Source organism: Danio rerio, chromosome 3 (assembly GCF_052040795.2).
Source record: "Danio rerio strain M-AB ecotype USA chromosome 3, GRCz13ab, whole genome shotgun sequence".
Taxonomy (NCBI): domain Eukaryota; kingdom Metazoa; phylum Chordata; class Actinopteri; order Cypriniformes; family Danionidae; genus Danio; species Danio rerio.
In genome coordinates this window covers 28,142,830-28,161,472 of record NC_141023.1, presented here as the reverse complement: position 1 = coordinate 28,161,472, position 18,643 = coordinate 28,142,830, and the positions used below count along the sequence as shown (strand labels likewise).

Genomic DNA, 18,643 nt, shown 5'->3' with positions numbered 1-18,643 from the left:
GGCATTTTCCAAAACATTCATTAGTTTATTGTACTCATTTACAGTGCTGAATAATTTATGAGGGTGTTGTGACATCATCTGCCACTTTTCACATTTAATTACTTTTGTTCTGTGGGAATAAGGCAATATTCGTTCTGGGCTCATTCATGCATAACCTATTAGGCATTGTTAATAAACTGGTTTGGTGGAGTTGTAGAAGAACTGCACGAGCTTTCAAAGTTCCAGAAGTGCCAATAAAAAAATAATAATAATAAAAAAAACTATTGGAAAAGTAGTTTTAAATCCAGTCAGTTAAAAAAAAACCTGCATAAGTAAGCAGTTTTAGCAAACCTGATGCCACAGGAAAACTTTAGGTGGTGAGTTTTTTTAGTTTCATGTGTTATGCTATGCATTAATATTATTATCTATATTCATATTATGATTTTATGTTGTAAGTCAAATTGACCCTATTTGCATTCAATATAATTCTTTAACAATCTGTCTATAACAGTTTTTTTTAGATAAAAACAGTAAACGTCTGCCATTAATAGTAATGCTGATCACACAACAAAGCAAAAATAAACATCTTTAATGATGTTTTTAATGAATATGTATGATATATATGAGCAATAACACATGAGTAGCAGTGCGAAATGGCTGTATATCAGCAATGGTGGGAGGCATGCATTGTGGCCTCATGCCTTGGTGTCCCACCAGTAACGATACACTGCCATATCACACTGCTCCTAATTGGATAATGCATTTATACAACAGTTCGATAGAATAATCATGTTTATAAAAATGAAAATCAAACACGAAGAGTCTCAATAACCCTTTTTATATGAGGAACTACTTTCATCTGCCGTTCATTCACATCTGCAGCTGATGTCAGAACAGCAGAAACCATTGCCAGTTCACAAACATTACTTTAGAGCTAGTATTTGAATGATTTTCCCGCATTATGTAAAGTGTTATAGTGTCTACATGATGACAAAACAGGTGATTTTTCTCACAAACGTCATGCTTATAAGACTGAAGGGCATGAAATGCCATCAGTCTACAGAGATCTCCCACACTGTAAACGATTTCTTGTTAAATCAACAGTAAGTTACTGGCAACAATTATCCAGTAGCTGCTGTATTTCATAAAACGGTAACATTACTGTAATACTAATTACATTAGTATTACATTTACTGTAAGATGTAATACATCATTTTACTGTTGTTGATTTTTACTGTAACACCAATTACAGTAGTGATACACATACTGCAAAACTGAAAACAGTATTTTATTGTACATTTTTACCATGAAGAACTACGGTATTTTAACGTTACTTTTATTATTACTGTATAGTATTTTACAGTTATTAAATGTTATTTTATTTTATTTAATAGTGCTACTTTATAATGGGTAAAAATGTTCAAAAATCGCACAAGTGTTATTTTAACTGTTCAAGAAATACAAGAAAAATAAAGAAACTGAAACTTTAACTTCACAATAAAGGTTTATTGTGTAAACCATGCTAAAACAGTAGCAATAATTCAATATAACAAAGCAACAGAACACTAATAAACAATTGATCATTAAAACCAGTCAACAATTAATGCATCAAAAATTATTACAATTTTAAAAACAGGTGAAAATACTGCTACAAGACAGGAAATGATGAAGGCCAAATGATGTGGAAAGGGACAGTGAAAAAGGGCAGCAGCATGATGATGATCCTGCAAAAATGACAGGCAAAATCAATCACTGAAGTAAAAACTAATCATCCCTCAAACCATTTAATTCATTCAGAAACGAAACACTACTTTGTTGTTTTTTATACATATATATATATATATATATATATATATATATATATATATATATATATATATATATATATATATATATATATATATATATATATATATATCAGTTATAATATATATAACAGTTTTTTTTATTGTTTTTGTTGGTGAAATACAGTTTGTTGTCAATTCACAATTACACTAACGTTAATGGGGAAAAGATCAGCGGGCATTGTTCTTGAAGATTGCTATTCAGGTGTCCACACAGGTGTGTAAAAAATAAAGTCTCATCTTAACTTAATGTCCGACTCTGTATAGCTCGAATATCTGATTCCATGATCACACTACTAGTGCTACCGCGAATTTAAGAGGGGTAAACACAGTTCATTCTCACTTTAAGAGGCTACATATTTAAAATTAAATAAATAAAAATAATCTAATTTAATGTGACTAATGTTAATTAAATACTTTTAGGCTTTTAACATGTATAAATCCACTTCTAACTTACAGATAAGATTGCGTTAAAGAACATGAAAGCCGTGGGTGATTTTTTAAAATAATGCTAATGATGAGTTACTGATATTTGGTTTGCATAAAACAAAGTAATCACTAAGCATTCATTTTTGGCAAAATCTGCAGAGAGGCTCAGCGACACGAGGAAATGTGTTAAAGTTGAGTAGAGAACTAAAGAGCAGTCTAGCCTACTTCATGAAATGTTTGTGGTAATATTCTGCGGTCAATTCGTATTACTGTATTTTAATATGCAGCAGTGATGGCATGTCAGCGAGACAAATAAACATTTTATCGAGTCATTTCATACAATTTATTTATTTATTTATTTTTTATACAAACCCTCTAGTGACATTTCCTCAAACTAAATCATCATAACGTTACTGTGCACAGCATCAGTAAAACGTTGAGAATAATTTAAATACTTAATTTTTTAAAACAGTCACTGCTGATTACAAACTAACATTAAAGCTAAGCTTACAGAAATCCTGTATGCATGACAATATAAAGATGTATTACTCACTGATGTCGAAGCACTTCCAGGTCATCAGAGATGTAGACAGGACAGAATGTGTGCTATCAAATGAGCTCTTGTGCAGCCTTTGTTGGACATCCAGGTAGTATGTTCACCCACACTGTAAGAAACAAAAACAGAAACAATTTATTAAAATGTGAGGGATAGTAAACATGTTTGGTCTACAGAGAGAAGAAAATGTTTACTTTAAGCATTGATCCTAATGAATCTATTTCTAAACTACATTTAACCTTATCACGGAAACAGCATTTTTGAGCTTTTAGACCAGGGGTGCTCAACCTTGTTTGCTTTAAATTAGAATTAAAACAATAAATCTCTATGTAAAATAAAATACTTCAGATCTAAATAAAGCAGGTGCTTTTACCTAAAGGTTCCTTCCCTCCAGTTAGTTTGGCTGCAAATCCCTCCACATCTGTGCTTTATTCGGTTCTTGTCTTAAGAGTAACTGGTGTCACATTCCAGGTCCATCACAATCTGGGCTAGAAGGACAATATGACAAAAGACAAGACACATATAAATAAGTCTCAGAATAAAATATTTAAAGGAATAGTTTACTATTTTGCCACTATTTACTCCACGTGTTTTAAACTAGTTTGAATTTCTGTTAAACACTGAAGCAGATATTTTTTAAGAATGTTAGTAACCAGTAACTATTGACATCCATATTTGAACCAAATTTCTTTAAAAAATACGAGTTTGTGTTCAACGGAACAAATTAAATATATAACTATTTTGAAACAAGTGGAGGATGCCAAAGATGCTATTATTTTCATTTTGGGGTGAACTGTCCCTTTAATTCAAGTGTCAAGCAATAGTCATAAAAACTGATGTGTCGCTTGAGGAAAACTAAATCAAGTACCTTCTTTGAACAAGCAGAATCATTATGCCATTGTATTCAGTGATTCTCTTTTACATTTTCCCACTATAAAACGATAGCTTCAACATGCAATCCATGTTAAGACAAAAATGAATAGCATAAAATAACATATTGAACTAAACTTACAGTTTCCAGGCTGTTTGAAAAAAAAAAAAAACCCATATGCCCAGTAAAATTGCTAATAAACACAAAGACAACAGTTATAGAAAAAATTGTTTGTCTAATATTTACTCAGCACTTGGTAGGCAAATAGCATAGCCGTGGCTGTTTTAACAACAGATGTTTTTTTTTTCTTAAAGTTTTCTTAGGAACTGCTGGAAGAAGAAAAAGAGGTTGTACATGAAACTCCTCACAACAAATCTGTGAACAACTTGACATTTCAAAATCTAATCAAAATGAGGAAGACATCGACATTACCTTGAATAATCAAGTGAGGAGTGATTGGTAGCATCAGTTTTTCAACATCAATTACTGTAGCTGAAAAACAGATAAATATAATAAGAGTAAAATAAGACTTAACATTAATTAATCTAAATCTATGGTACAACGATACCAATCTGTTTGGGGTTAAAATACATTTGTACACAAATCATTCCCTGGCCCCATCAATTTCTCTTAGATTAGGATGGATATGACTTTGGCTTATATCTGTGTACTCAGAACGTACACTCACCTCAGGTACACCTGAACACCAAAAATTAAATGTACAATTAATGACACACTATACATCAAGCTCATTAACATTATTGAGAAATAGACAATTAATATGTATTTTGTTAATATTAACGTTAGCTTAAAATAATTCAACTGCATTTAATTTTCAGCTCCATTTAATAAAACAGTTAAGACTCATTTCATTATGAGTTTAGTTTAAATAACTAACTTACAGTTGAAAAATTTTACCGTAATGATAGCTTAGTCATAATGACTATGTGAAGACCAGAGCTTACCTTAACGGTAAACGTTTAACTTTTCATGGTGACTTCGCCTTCATCTCAGTGTTGTGCTGAAATAGAGAATTCATTAATGCAGTTATAATAAGTTGAAGTTATGTTTTTCAGGTAACTTAGCGTATGGTCAAAAACTCACTCAAGATAAACTCACTGTATCTAATACCTCGCAAACACTACAATGACCGCCTGGCGTCTGTTATTTCTTGTTTAAAATACCATTTGTTAACGGATAGCGTGACATAACATAAGAACCTACAACTAATGTCACTTGGTTAATTCTTTTAAATTACACACACAATACACAGAAATACTAATAAAACAATCCTTTAACGGACAGAATTTGACTTTAAAACACTTACCGAGGATGAATTCGCTGGATGAAAGACGACAGGTGAATTTCAAATTAGGAGAGCCGTTGCCTGCATGTCGAGTCGTGTCCGTTCGGTTCTATGAATCGGCTCCTTAGTGAACAGTAAAGAATCGAATCCGCCTAAAACAGATTCCTTTTTGTATATGATTCATTACTATTTCGTTATACTGCTTGGCCACAAGCATTTATACACTAATTATACACTAATTGTATATTGCTGAATGTGCTTGTGAATACGTGTGATCAAATAATTCCCGAGCAAACGGTTCAATTCGGTTCAATACGATTCAGAGTCGCTCGAGTGCTGAACCGAACCAGTGCAAACGTGATATTGATTACAATATAGTAACATTGTTTTTTATTCACTTTACCAGCGAAATTATTACATATATCTGACCTTGACAATAAGAATAAAGTTCGTTTGAAGTGTTTTGAGAATTCATATTTTTTTCTCCCAGAATTCCTTTCACATCAACAAGCAAATGGTAATGGCGGATGAGAAAGCCCAGCTAATATTATAAATATTGCGTTTAATATGTCACGAAATGAAATTTTAACAGTGTTTCATGCGAGAATGTAGTTCTTACAAACTCAAATCTGTGGTTTATTTATAGATATCATGTGTAAATTTTAAGCGTGCTTTGCCGATAGCGGAGATTCTGACCTCCAGGGTGTCCATCATCACTCATGTATCCGGCGAAACGAGGTTATAATCGGTTAGACATGTGAGACTTGCCCCGGTCTTAGATGGCTCTATAATGAATGTGTTATGAAATTTAGTTTTAACCGTTTTTCATGCGGGAATGTAGTTGTTTTAAACTCAAGTCTGTGGTTTATTTATAGAGATGGTGCGTATTTGAAAATATTGTTTTGAAAATGCGGAGATGTGACCTCCATGGTGATGACGGGTGCCCTAACCTCATGAATCAGTCTAAAGCAGGCTGGTCATTATGACATTTAAGCTGACTTTGGTTTCATGAATCAATTACTTTTGTTCCAGTTTAAGTTTTGGTTAAGCACAAAGTTATGTTGATTAAAAATGATTTAATATTTTCATGTTAACCTTATAAAATTAAGGTGCAGTACACCCAAATATGGAAAACCAGGGGACAGTTTTATGCACTGAACAGTCTGAAGAAACTGGTCATTTTATTTTTCTTCACAAAATACTGTCAAAATATAAAATAAACATAATAATAATAATATAAAGTGTGTGTAGAGTTTTTCATGGTCATTTGCAGTACTGTATTTAGATGCACAGTAACTGATTTTTTCCCAAAATTCATTGTAAAATCTGCAGTAGCATACTGTTAATCATGTTCACAGTATGGAAATGTTGAGAATACATTATCATGCTGTGAAAACAGCAATATATACAGTAACACACTGTGCACAGCTTATACAGTAAACAACTGTTGAGAAATGCAGTATAATACCGTGAAAACAACAGAAATCGTTTACAGTGCAGTTATTCTCTGGAAAAAAATGTACCCCTAAAAAAGCCAAAGCAAAGCAATCGCTATGAGATTACTTTGGCATAGGTACAACAATAAAAAATGCAAAAGAGAGAGATCGACTTAGAATGATACCAGTTTTATAATGATTCGTTCAAGTTTGGTTTTAAATTGACAAATGTGGAAAACAAAAATTCCTAACAAAATAAAAAAGATAAATATAAAGTCTTCAGATTCATGTGCAAAATCTATGTAATAATAAATAATTTATTTTAAACTTAAAGATAGGAGGAGTGTTTAAATAATAATGCAAGTCAAACCAAAACTTCACACATTCACACATACAAAATAAAAGTTTTACAGTTTCATCATCCTTACCACAAACTGGGGAACGACTCGGAATATCAACATATTTGTAAATAAATTAGATTTTTATTGCAGTATTTTAAAATGCCTTTATTTTTATTAGGAAGAAAGTATTTATAAGGCAACAACCAAGCTTTTCTCCAGTCTACATTATTAACTAATGCAACCCAACAGAATCTGCCTCACAGAACAATACGATGACTTTGCTGAGGAATTAAATGGATCTGTTCATTCATTCATTTCCTTTTCGATTTATTCCCTTTATTAATCAGGGGTCGCCACAGTGGAATGAACCGCCAACTTATCCAGAATGTTTTACTCAGTGCATGCCCTTCCAGCTGCAACCCATTACTGGGAAACATGCATACATTCTCATTTACACACACACACTCGTACACTACGGCCAGTTTAGTTGATCAATTCCCCTAAAGCGCATGTGATTGGACTGTGACCCAGCCGGGACTTGAATCAGTGACCTTCTTGCTGTGAGGTGATTGTGCTACCCACTGTGCCACCGTGATGCATAAATGATTATGTTTATTATTTTAATGTATTGTATATGACTATTGCCCAGATGCATTACACCAGTGGGGATATCTCTACGAACAGTATTATAATCTCTGAAGTGAGTAGGAAAGTCACGAACAGTCATAAAGCGTTCATAACACAGTAAGTTCCCCAAATCATCAAGTACAGAAAATAATCACTTGTAACAACAACTGCTGGCTGCTGGGATTGACGTCATTTTTGGAATGCGCGTGCTGCTGGCTCTGACGTCACTCTCGGAACACGCGCGGGTTCTTTTAAACCGTCATTTCTCTGTCGGATTATCAAACTTACATTCCACTTTACTGCTGATTACACTGTTTCCCAGCGCGCGATGGCGAAGACGATTGCGAGAACTGCGAGGTCCATCGCGGCCCAGATAAACGAGTGCTGCTCCTACATCCACAGCAAATACCAGCAGCTGCAGGCCTTCCGCCGACAAGTCAAACGGAGGACCAGACCCAAGCACTGGGACTGGATAGAAGACTTCGAGCTCGAGCACGAGCTGCGCTTCCCCACCCGCGGGCCCCGGAGCCTGCTGAAGCTGCGGAACCTGCAGCACTTCCTGCGGGAAACCGAGCAGAACTGGTGGGACTTTCGGCCTCCGCGGGTGCCCGGGAGACCGCACCGCGTGTTGCGGATAAACCTCCGGGACCGGCCGATCAAAGCCCTGCTGAGCACCGAGCTTTTCCCTCCGAAGCCCGTAGACCGCACCGAGAGACACTACTGCCGGAAACTGCTGCTGATGGAGCGGCCGCTGGAGATCAGCTTACCGGCAGACGTACTGGAGGAGATCCGTGCGCTGGAGCATCTGGAGGAGGAGCAGGGGCTACCGCCACACCTGCACTGCTCATCCGGTCAGGAGGACTATTATTCCGCGGATGAAGAGTGAACTTTAATAAAGCACACTGTAAAAAGTTCTTCAAGGGTGTTGTCCATAGGAATTAATTTTAAAAAGTATATTTCTTCCAATAAATTGATTGCCTTTCCATTTTGAATTAATTTAAGCTTTACATAAGTAAAAATTGCGATTGTTTTTGTAACTTATTATTACCCATCAAAAAATTGTGTTTTACTGACCTTCAAAATAAATTGCTTCTACAAAACTCTATTTAAGTGTTTATATCCAAAGTAAAACTTCACGACCCGCCCACATGACGCAGCACGCATGCAGAGCAACGACACCGTTGCTCATACCTGTACCGGACCGGACTGGAGTTTTTGAGGGCTTTATACAACGTGCAACACATGTAAGTAACTATTTACATTGCATAAAGTTAGGTTTTAGCCGACTGAGCACGCATTTATTGCACTGTAAAATGTAAACAAGTCGCCTTTCATGACAGTAACGGTTAAGTTTGTCAGTTTTGCAAGCGCCATGCGGCCTTACCGAAAGTACGGAATTTAACATTAATCTTAAAACAACTATCGCAAACGTAGGATCGAAATATGTTAGATATATTGCCAGATTATGTTTCTACTTTGTTTTGTGTACTTTTACAAAAAAAACATTGTCATTTTGTTTGTCTAGTATAGCATTGGTGAATGTGAATTATTCTGTCTCAAATCATTCGTCTTAAATGTTATGCCTCTTTCCGAATTAGCTAGCAGAACACCACTAGCATGGGCTATCTTACTCGTACATGTGTCAGTTATAAGTTAACGGCTAAGTTTGTAGTCACAAATGTATTTCCTGCTTGATTGAAAAAGATGAGGACATTATATTTTTACCACCTATCTCTGCAATGTATCATAAAAATTGTTAAAGGTTTAACTTTATCTTTTGATAATTTGTTTGAAATATTTTAATTTGCCTTAAATCATTTGTTCAATTTAAAAGATTAAATGTTTATTTGCATTGCAATATTATCAATGATCCTGATGTTTACCTAAACTCTTCTTTTAATTTGTGTTGCTTTTTTAGAGAGATGTCAGAAGCATAAATGACATGATGGCTAGGACATATACTGTAGCTGGGGGAGATGGGAAATGGTTGTCCAGAGCCCAGATGTGCAAAAATTAAAGAAAGATGGCCTGCCCAGGTAAATGATTTATCAATGACATGCTGCTTGGCAAATAATGGTGAACAAAGATGTTTATGTGATGCTAGACACACTTTTTGCTGAACACATACTGAAAATTTTACCTCACATGTTTTTTGGAGGATTTCATTACATAGGAATAAAAGGTTGTCAATTCTTTACACATTTGGTTCCAAATAACAGACAAACAATTGATGTATTACAGATAAATGAAGAATTCCAAAGGTGTACTGGTGTTCCACAAGAATCGGTTTTTATGTCCCAGCTGGACAAATACACTCCAAAACTTCTTGACCTGTTTAGTGCGAAGGGTGCAGCGACTGGTGAAAACATCAATTGGAGTTATTGGAACTGATACAGGTAAGGCAAACATGGTAACAATGTGGCTGATGCATGTTTATGCAATAAGTACTTTATTTACTCATCTTGCCTAATAGGTAAATAGTGCAAAACAAAGTCATTAATTTTAAGGGTAAATATAAAAAAAGCGTGTGTGTGTGTGTTGTATGTGCGTATGTGTATAAATATATATATATATATATATATATATATATATATATATATATGTGTATATATATGTGTATATATATATATATATATATATATATATATATATATATATATATATGTGTATATATATGTGTATATATATATATATATATATATATATATATATATATGTGTATATATATGTGTGTATATATATATATATATATATATATATATATATATATATATATATGTGTATATATATGTGTATATATATATATATATATATATATATATATATATATATATATGTATATGTGTTATTTGTGTTATTTGTGTATATATATATATGTGCGTGTCTGTGTGTGTGTGTGTATATATGTATGTATGTGTGTATATATATATATATATATATATATATATATATATATAGATAGATAGATAGATAGAGTTGAACTCTGTTGAATAGGTTGTACAGAACCACACTGATAATGACATTTTACGTTTGTAGTTATATTGCCTGCAATATTCCGTTTTTTCATTATTCACTTACCAACTATAGGATTCAAGTACATCTGTGGTGAGGAAGAGAGACGTGGCTCTGAGATGCCTCATCGAATACATGGGAGAGAGTGGGCAAAAGCTGATCTCTGACTACTATGTAAGTATTGTTTAAAAAGCATAGTTTGACTTTTTTGGGAAAGGCACACATTCCTCAGATATCAATCTTATGTCTGACTGAATTATAGTACAAAGATGGAGCTCTGTCAAACATTCGAAACACGCCTACAAACACCTAAATGAATATGCAGGAACCAGGGTCCCAAGTTAACCTTTTGGACTTTTAGTTGCTTGTAGACTTGATTTAAAAAATAATGTCATTGTTAACTGCAGTTTCACAAAAGTAAAATCCTTGTTTTACATTATGCAAAAATCATAATCATCTGACAATATAACTGTCAGAATGGCTTTTTCAGTTTTGCCACTTATTGTTCTGTTTATTCTCATACAGGGAAAAACAGAGAGCAGTGTCTATGAAGACTTGAAAATGCGCAATATGCAGATATATGTCTGCCGTGTTCCAGATGTGGTGGGCATCATCATTGAGGGCATCCCTGTGCTTACTCGTCTTGGAAACCACGCCAGGGCTATGAACTTGCAGTTTTCACCACAACTCAGCAAAACATTTCAGGTGTTTCAAAGACATTTTGTGGGACTTGACACACAGCGTCCAAAGTCTTCCTCCTGATTCATGACATAAAAACTTCTGAGTTAGTTAATTAGTTGCCGCTCAGAGGTTCTGTTTCTTTGCTTCATCACTTTTGTTCAATGGACAGTTTGACTTGGAACAATGTGGTAGTCACGCACCGACTTCTTCAGTTTCTGGATAAGTCTGCAGCAAATATGGGCATTTGATTTGCTTTTGTATATATGGGGCAAAGTTTGTTTTGTTATGTCAAATGCTGAGATCAGAGGCACTTTATTTTTTTTATTTCAATGTTGTAGTACATATGAAAATGTACTGTACTGTGCACTTAAGCTAGTCTGTTTATGTAAATTGCTCAGATCAAGATTCACTGTATTTTATTGTTAGTGTACAGATTGCATTTAAAGGTCTTCTATGCTGCGCTTAAAGATGAGGTTAGAAGTTTCTGTAATTTTTAATGTTAATGTTTACAACATTAACAATAAAATTGATTATAGAAACTTTTGATTATAAATTGATAATAAGTGCACCCAGTTGTTTGTGTATGGCAAATGTTAGAGTAATAAACATTTGACAAATACCTCTCTTTCCTTATTAAAGTTGAATTAAAAAATAATTTGTATGAACTAAGAGTAATAGAGAAAATGATTTAATTAAAATCAAATAAATTATTTTTTTATTTTAAATGTTACTTATTTTAATTAAGTATTATTTGATCAATATACTGATCTTTAACACTTTGGTTAAACTCAAAAATTTTGCTTTATATTGTAGACTCTACTTGATTTTTTTGCAAACGGTAAAATAATAATATTGATTTTTACCAAATCAAAATAACAAGAAGTTCACTAAACTTACAAAAAGTAATTGGAAAATGTTGCCTTAATTTTTTTAAGTTTTATTTAAGTAACACTTTTTACAGTGTATACATAATTGTTTATTATATATTTGTATGTCTCTGTATCCACCATGCTCACAAAGCTCAAGGAAATTAAATAATTATTTAAAAATCCAAGGCTAACAATATTTTCTGGCAACTTATTAAGTACAGACAACATAATATTATGGTTAGGACAAAAAACTACATGAGATTAGAGCTGTGATTTATGTTGACAAGACTCACATGGTAGTTGGTTTGTTGTTATGCATGATTTAAAATTTACCACAAACCATCCATTGCAATGATAACGTATAATACTTTAGTTTTGTTACATTAGCTCAAAATGCTCCATTTAACATGGAATGCAGCATTACAGATTCAAATAATTTATAATAAGAACTAAAAAATTGTTCACAATCAATGAAGAGATGTTTCCCAAAAACAGCTCAAAAAGATGACTTCCAAAAAATGAGCAGCTCTGATGTATGTTCCCTGTAAGAGTCTTATGCTACAAGACTGATTTACTTAAAAACATTCACACGCGGCAGTCTGTTCAAGGGCACAGCAAATATAAAGAAATCTAATTAGTCGACAATATATAGCTGACATCTTATACCAAAGCTTTTCATTGTTCTTTGAAAGTCTATGTGGATTCATGTTGTGGGTAACTTAAAACAAAACTAATTCTATAAAAACCTCCATTTAAGGAAGAAAATTGGTGCTTTGTAAAAATGAGCAAGCAGAAGCATTTGCTTATTTCTATCTTTAGAAGCATGCAATCGATATCTTTATTCACATGAATTAAAGCCGCTCATAAGAAACATGTTGTGGAGTCCCGTTGTGAGATTAATTTTGGCTCCATCTTTTAAATTGGATCTGATGACACCCCGGCCCATTTGTCATTTGTTAACGCTGGTCTCAGTGACACACTCGCTGGAATTCTCTGTCAATTAGATCAATGGATTGATTAATTGTGAAGAGCTACAGATGGTCCAGGTCCTTGTGTCCAAAATCCAGCTAACCAGACTGGACTAGCCCTGATGGTGGTTCAGTTAAGTGTTTCTATTTTACTCTAAGTGCCACCTACTGTCAAAAAATGTTTTTTTTTCCCTATACCGACTACTATTTTGAGCTAGTCACATCAGTATAAACAGATGTTTTTTTGTACTGGTTTGTTGAACAGGTCAAGCACTACGTTCTGGAAAAAAACAGCCATACATGTTGCTATATTCTGATTCATCCATCCAGTATGCATATTTTCATTAGTAAATATAATGTGGAAACAACAACAACAGCAACAACAACAGATTTTCCATCTTGCATGGTGTGATATACAGTTAAGGTCAAAATGATTAGCTCTCATGTACAAAGAAAGTCTTATTTTTTTTGTTATTAAAGCAGTAAGGTCATTAATATTATCCTTAAGCATTTTTTTTCAATTGCGTACAAAATAAATTACTGCTATACAATGACCTCCCTAATTACCCTAACTTACCTAATAAACCTAGTTAGGCCTGTAAATGGCACTTTAACCTGAAAAGTGTCCTGACAAAGATCTAATAAAATATTATGTACTGTCATAATGGCAAAGATATCAGAAATTATTAGGATTTAGTTATTAAAACTATTATGTGGGCGAGGCAGTGGCGCAGTAGGTAGTGTTGTCGCCTCACAGCAAGAAGGTCGCTGGTTCGAACCTCGGCTCAGTTGGCGTTTCTGTGTGGAGTTTGCATGTTCTCCCTGCCTTCGCATGGGTTTTCTCCGGGTGCTCCGGTTTCCCCCACAGTCCAAAGACATGCGGTACAGGTGAATTGGGTAGTCTAAATTGTCCGTAGTGTGTGAATGTGTGTGTGGATGTTTCGCAGAGATGGGTTGCGGCTGGAAGGGCATCCGCTGTGTAAAAACTTGCTGGATAAGTTGGCGGTTCATTCCGCTGTGGCGACCCCGGATTAATAAAGGGACTAAGCCGACAAGAAAATGAATGAAACTATTATGTTTAGAAATGTGATGAACATTTCTTTCTGTTAAACTGAAATTGGGGGAAATATGTGGGGGGCATAATAAGTTAGGAGGACTAACAATTCTGACTTCAACTGTATATAATTTTTCCCTTATAACAGTTCTATGAACAAGAATCTAGTATTAAGTTACTTGAAACACTATTAGTGTTAGAAAACACTATTGTCTGTTATTTTGTACACTTTTGCTCCACCAATGAAAATACCTCCAAAAGAAGCCATGTGAAAATTAAACTGCATGTCTCCAAGCAACTAGGGTGAAGGTTTGGTCACATTAGTGACATTTCAGTGGTTCCGTTCCATTGTCTACTGCAGCAGTGCAAAGCTCTACTGCATGCAGCTTACACAGAGGTCACTTCCAAACCAAACTGTTACTGTTTGTCGAAGTGACAAATTCAAGCAAAATCTGTGAAGATACATTTTTTTGCTATTGCAGTTGTGAGGATTCCTACTGAAATGCTTATTTTTTTCAAGTAAAAGCATCACTAAGCCACAATAAATGTGACTGTGCTTAAAAAGTTTTTCAACTTTTTTCTAAGTAACAGAGTTATTTTTTTTCATGAGCTGGTCTGATAGCATAAGCACAAATTAGATGTTTTCATACTTGTGTGAACATAGTTTAATTGACATGTTTTTGTGTTAACTGTGTGAACTTTAATTGTGTTGTCTTTTTAGAACAAGTTATGCGCAACATTCTGGAAAAGCAGCCCTTTAGTGCGATAGTCTGATTATTTCATATGCACATTTACATTAGTTAAATATTAAGTAAAGATCACACTTTATACCAAGTGGCCTTGACTAATTACACTGAAATTTATATTAAACACAATGTACTTATTGTGTAAACATGTTTTTCCATTGTACTTAAGCTTAAATAAATACATGTATTTACATCTGTAATTAATTTCTCTAACTCCATTTATAATTACCTTTTTATCTTAACCCATTGCTATCTCATGGCTTTTTGTAACTTTTTGGTTTGCCAGACAAATTCATATGACGATTTCATTTGTACAATTTAGCAGGATTTGCTCATCCCCCAGTGACAGTTGGGTTTAAGGGTGGAGTTTAATTCCACGTCTTTTAAAAATCGTACAAAAACTAAACCCATATGAATTCATACAAATGAGCCACTAAACTAAAATAGTTCCATTACTTTGTGAGCCCATCCTTAAGCCTACCCATACCACCAAAACTGTCCCTGATCCAACCTGTATCCGACCTCAAGAGCAGCAGACAGATTCTACAATACATTATGTATACATTAAGTATATTGTACTAATATTTTGATGTAAATTTATATTACTTAAGGCCACTTAATATAAATTGGGAACTGAGTGAATATTATCTAGAAAAAAGCAGCAATGAAGACTTTTTAAACTAGCCGACACATAGTAAAGTTTAGTTTAGACTTTAAGTAGTAAACAAGTAGATAAAAATGTACTGCTGGCTTCCAGTACTGTTAGAAAATATGATTGGTAACCAACCCTTATACTTAAAGTGGCTCTGTGAAATGTAATGCTATCTAAATCACTCATTTTAATAGGAATCTGCATGTTTGGGGAGTTTGGGCAAGCCAGAAAATATTAATCAAACAAATTCCAGTTGGCTTTACAAACTTGCAATAGATTGGATTGTGTGTATGTGATGAATGCCTGTAAAAACAGCTCTATATTCAAAAAAGCACACACAAAGACATGAACACGAAGTGATGCAACCTATTTAACAGATTATAAAAGTCTGTTGTGCATAACCCCATCTTTACACTCAGAACACAGGGCACAAATTCACATTACCTCATTTGTACTCTTTTGACTGCAGTTGCCCTTGTACATTAGATTGTGTCTGATATAGCATGATGTTTACATCCCGTAATCATTATATTCTGAAGCATTCTCATTTATATAACTGATGCACAGAACGTACAAGAGCATATAACTCCAGCATCCACAGCACCGGCTTTAATGAACTAATGTATGCAGCTAATGTAATGCACTCGATAGAAAGCACTTCCACACACTTCATTTGCACAGCTCCCATATAATGCGCAGCACAAAAGCAAATGGTAGCAGTCATTTGTCAGGGCTGAATATTTCCAGAACATTTCAATGATTTGTGCGATCATTGTGTTATTGTGCTACCAGTACAAATCGCAAGACAGATGTCATACCCTGATGCATTATTTGTGTGTACATTTTGAACGATATATTAACTTTTGAATGATGCTTCAGTAAGCAAATGAAGAGTTCCGACTCTAAGTTTCATCTAAAATTTACTTCCGAAATGAGCATTTTTTTCACAGCCTCCTTTCATTCAGAAATTTCACTTGTGAACCATGTGAACCAGAACTTGCTGAGACTTTTGTTTCAGGATGTTGTACATCCAAATGATACAAAATATTGAATAGTATTTGAGCCTCATTTGCTCATAGCAAACTACCGGTAATAATATAGCCGAAGTAGTCAAACTGATATCCAAGAGAAGGACTCCCACTCCAATCATCGAAGCAAATGAGTAAATGGTCAGACTTTGATTGATTACCAAAAATAAACTTTTAACTTGCACAGATTAATTGTTCACCAAAATAACAATGTGTGCTAGAAAAATAAACATGGTACTATCAGTGAAGTGGAGAGACAGTTTCCCCCAGTCACCCTCATTGCCTTTGTTTTTCATTGTCGACTCCCTTTTGTTTCCCTATTGTCTTGTTTAGTTTTTTTTTTGCTCCCATATATACTGTCAGGTCCATAAATATTGGGACACAAACACAATTCTAACATGTACACCAACAAAATGAATTTGAAATGAACGCAAACTGCAAACTGTCATCTTGCATTTGATGGTATTTACATCCAAATCAGGTGAACAGTGTAGAAAATGCAACAGTTTGCATATGTGCCTCCCACAAGTTAAGGGACCAAAAGTAAAGGGACAACTGGCTTCTAAGCTGTTCCATGGCCAGGTGTGTGTTATTCCCTCATTTTCCCAATTACAATGAGCAGATAAAAGGTCCAGAGTTCATTTCAAATGTGTTATTTGCATTTGAAATCTGTTACTGTCAACTTTCAAGATGAGATCCAAAGAGCTGTCACTCAGTCAAGCAAGCCATCATTAGGCTGAAAAAAACAAAACAAACCCATCAGAGAAATAGCAAAGACATTAAGTGTGGCCAAAACAACTGTTTGGGACATTTTTAAAAAGAAAGAGCCCACCAGTGAGCTCAGCAACACCAAAAGACCACAAAAACAACTGTGGTCGACGACTGAAGAATTATTTTCTTGGTAAAGAAAAAACCCTGTAAAACAGTTGGACAGATCAAGAGCACTCTCCAGGTAGGGCATGTATGGCTGCCAGTGGAACCCATTTTCTTATATTTATTGATGATGTGACTGCTGACAAAAGCCGTAGTATGAATTCTGAAGTGTTTGGGGGAATATTTTCTGTCCATATTAAGCCAAAAGCTTATAAACTCATTGGACGGTACTTCACAGAGCAGATGGACAATGACCTAAAGCATACTGCAAAAGCAACCAAAGAGTTTGTGAAGGGAAAGAAGTGGAATGTTACGCAATGGCCAAATTAATGCCCTAACTTGTATCTGATTGAGCTTGCATTTTACTTGCTGAAGACAAAATTGAAGGGAAAATGTCCCAAAAACAAGCGGAAACTGATGTTTTAATTTCTACACCGGAATTACAACTGTAGTAATTTGTTTCATCTCAATTCCATTGTGTTGGTGTATAGAGCCAAAAATGTTAGAAATGTGTCGATGTCTCAATATTTATGGACCTGACAGTAGCTGGTTATTTTTAGTTCTCATTGTCGCATTCTGGGATGTCTGCATGTCTCCTGTCTTTGGTTTTGTTTGTGTTGGCAGTTGAAAAACTCAGTTTTAGCTGGATTTGTTATATTTTGTTTACCTGCACTCTTGGACTGTGACACACATAGAGTTTAAGCACAATGAAAAGATTACCATAAAAGTAAAACTACTGCACATCCTACACACAAAACTGCTTAATTTATTAAGAAATTTCAGACGGAACTTATAGTACCTGCATCTGAACTCTTCAAATAGATCCATTATTTGTTATTCTCACCTATTCCTGATTGCTTTTTCACATGTCAATACATGAAGGCTTTTGTATGCAAACTAATGAAGAGTTAACAATCCTTTGGTAAAGCACTGTAGTGATTTTACAAGTAACTTCATTCCACTGGTCCCCTCATAAAAAGGCAACACTCACTTATATGATTAGTGATAATCAAATTGTGCATATGGGGGAGGTTGATTACAGCTTAATAAATAATGTGGGGTCTCTGCAACGATATCAATCAATTCACATTGGTCAATTCTCATTAGGTTTTGTAGCTCTCAGCTATGGAGGGCAGACAAACATAATGGATTTTAACTCGCTGCCAGTAGGAGATTTTCTCTCTCTCACCTTTTACTGGTTTGTTTGGAAGTCTGGCATGAACTGATGCCCCTGTGACAGGTGAAACAGCTGCCATGCCATATTGTCCTCTCTAATGACCTGGTTTGCCAGGTGAGGCCAGGCCCACTGCATAACACGTCCACCTTAATTACCGTTCAATTACCTAGGCTAGGACATCAGATCCATCAGAG

General features: G+C 34.6%; 1 protein-coding gene and 3 long non-coding RNA genes across 6 annotated transcripts in view; 2 read left to right on the top strand and 2 right to left on the bottom strand.

Annotated features, from left to right (window-relative positions):
• The window catches only part of si:dkey-20j1.2, an 82,809-nt gene that overhangs the window by 25,314 nt on the left and 38,852 nt on the right, over nucleotides 1–18,643 (bottom strand). The window lies entirely within an intron of this gene.
• gsg1l (gsg1-like) overlaps nucleotides 1–18,643 on the top strand; it is a 73,898-nt gene that overhangs the window by 43,281 nt on the left and 11,974 nt on the right. The window lies entirely within an intron of this gene.
• si:ch211-286e11.3 lies at nucleotides 1,465–7,529 on the bottom strand. 2 transcript variants are annotated; one of them, XR_015480869.1, is made up of 6 exons: nucleotides 5,007–7,529; nucleotides 4,645–4,700; nucleotides 4,112–4,171; nucleotides 3,182–3,296; nucleotides 2,806–2,917; nucleotides 1,465–1,703 (listed from the first exon to the last, which is right to left on the bottom strand). It is a non-coding gene; the product is annotated as a si:ch211-286e11.3 (long non-coding RNA). The 2 variants fall into 2 exon arrangements; XR_015480870.2 differs by lacking the exon at nucleotides 5,007–7,529 and adding an exon at nucleotides 4,799–4,880.
• Nucleotides 8,525–11,701, top strand: LOC137490606 (uncharacterized). The gene is made up of 5 exons (XR_015480871.1): nucleotides 8,525–8,633; nucleotides 9,308–9,425; nucleotides 9,631–9,785; nucleotides 10,477–10,575; nucleotides 10,927–11,701. It is a non-coding gene; the product is annotated as an uncharacterized LOC137490606 (long non-coding RNA).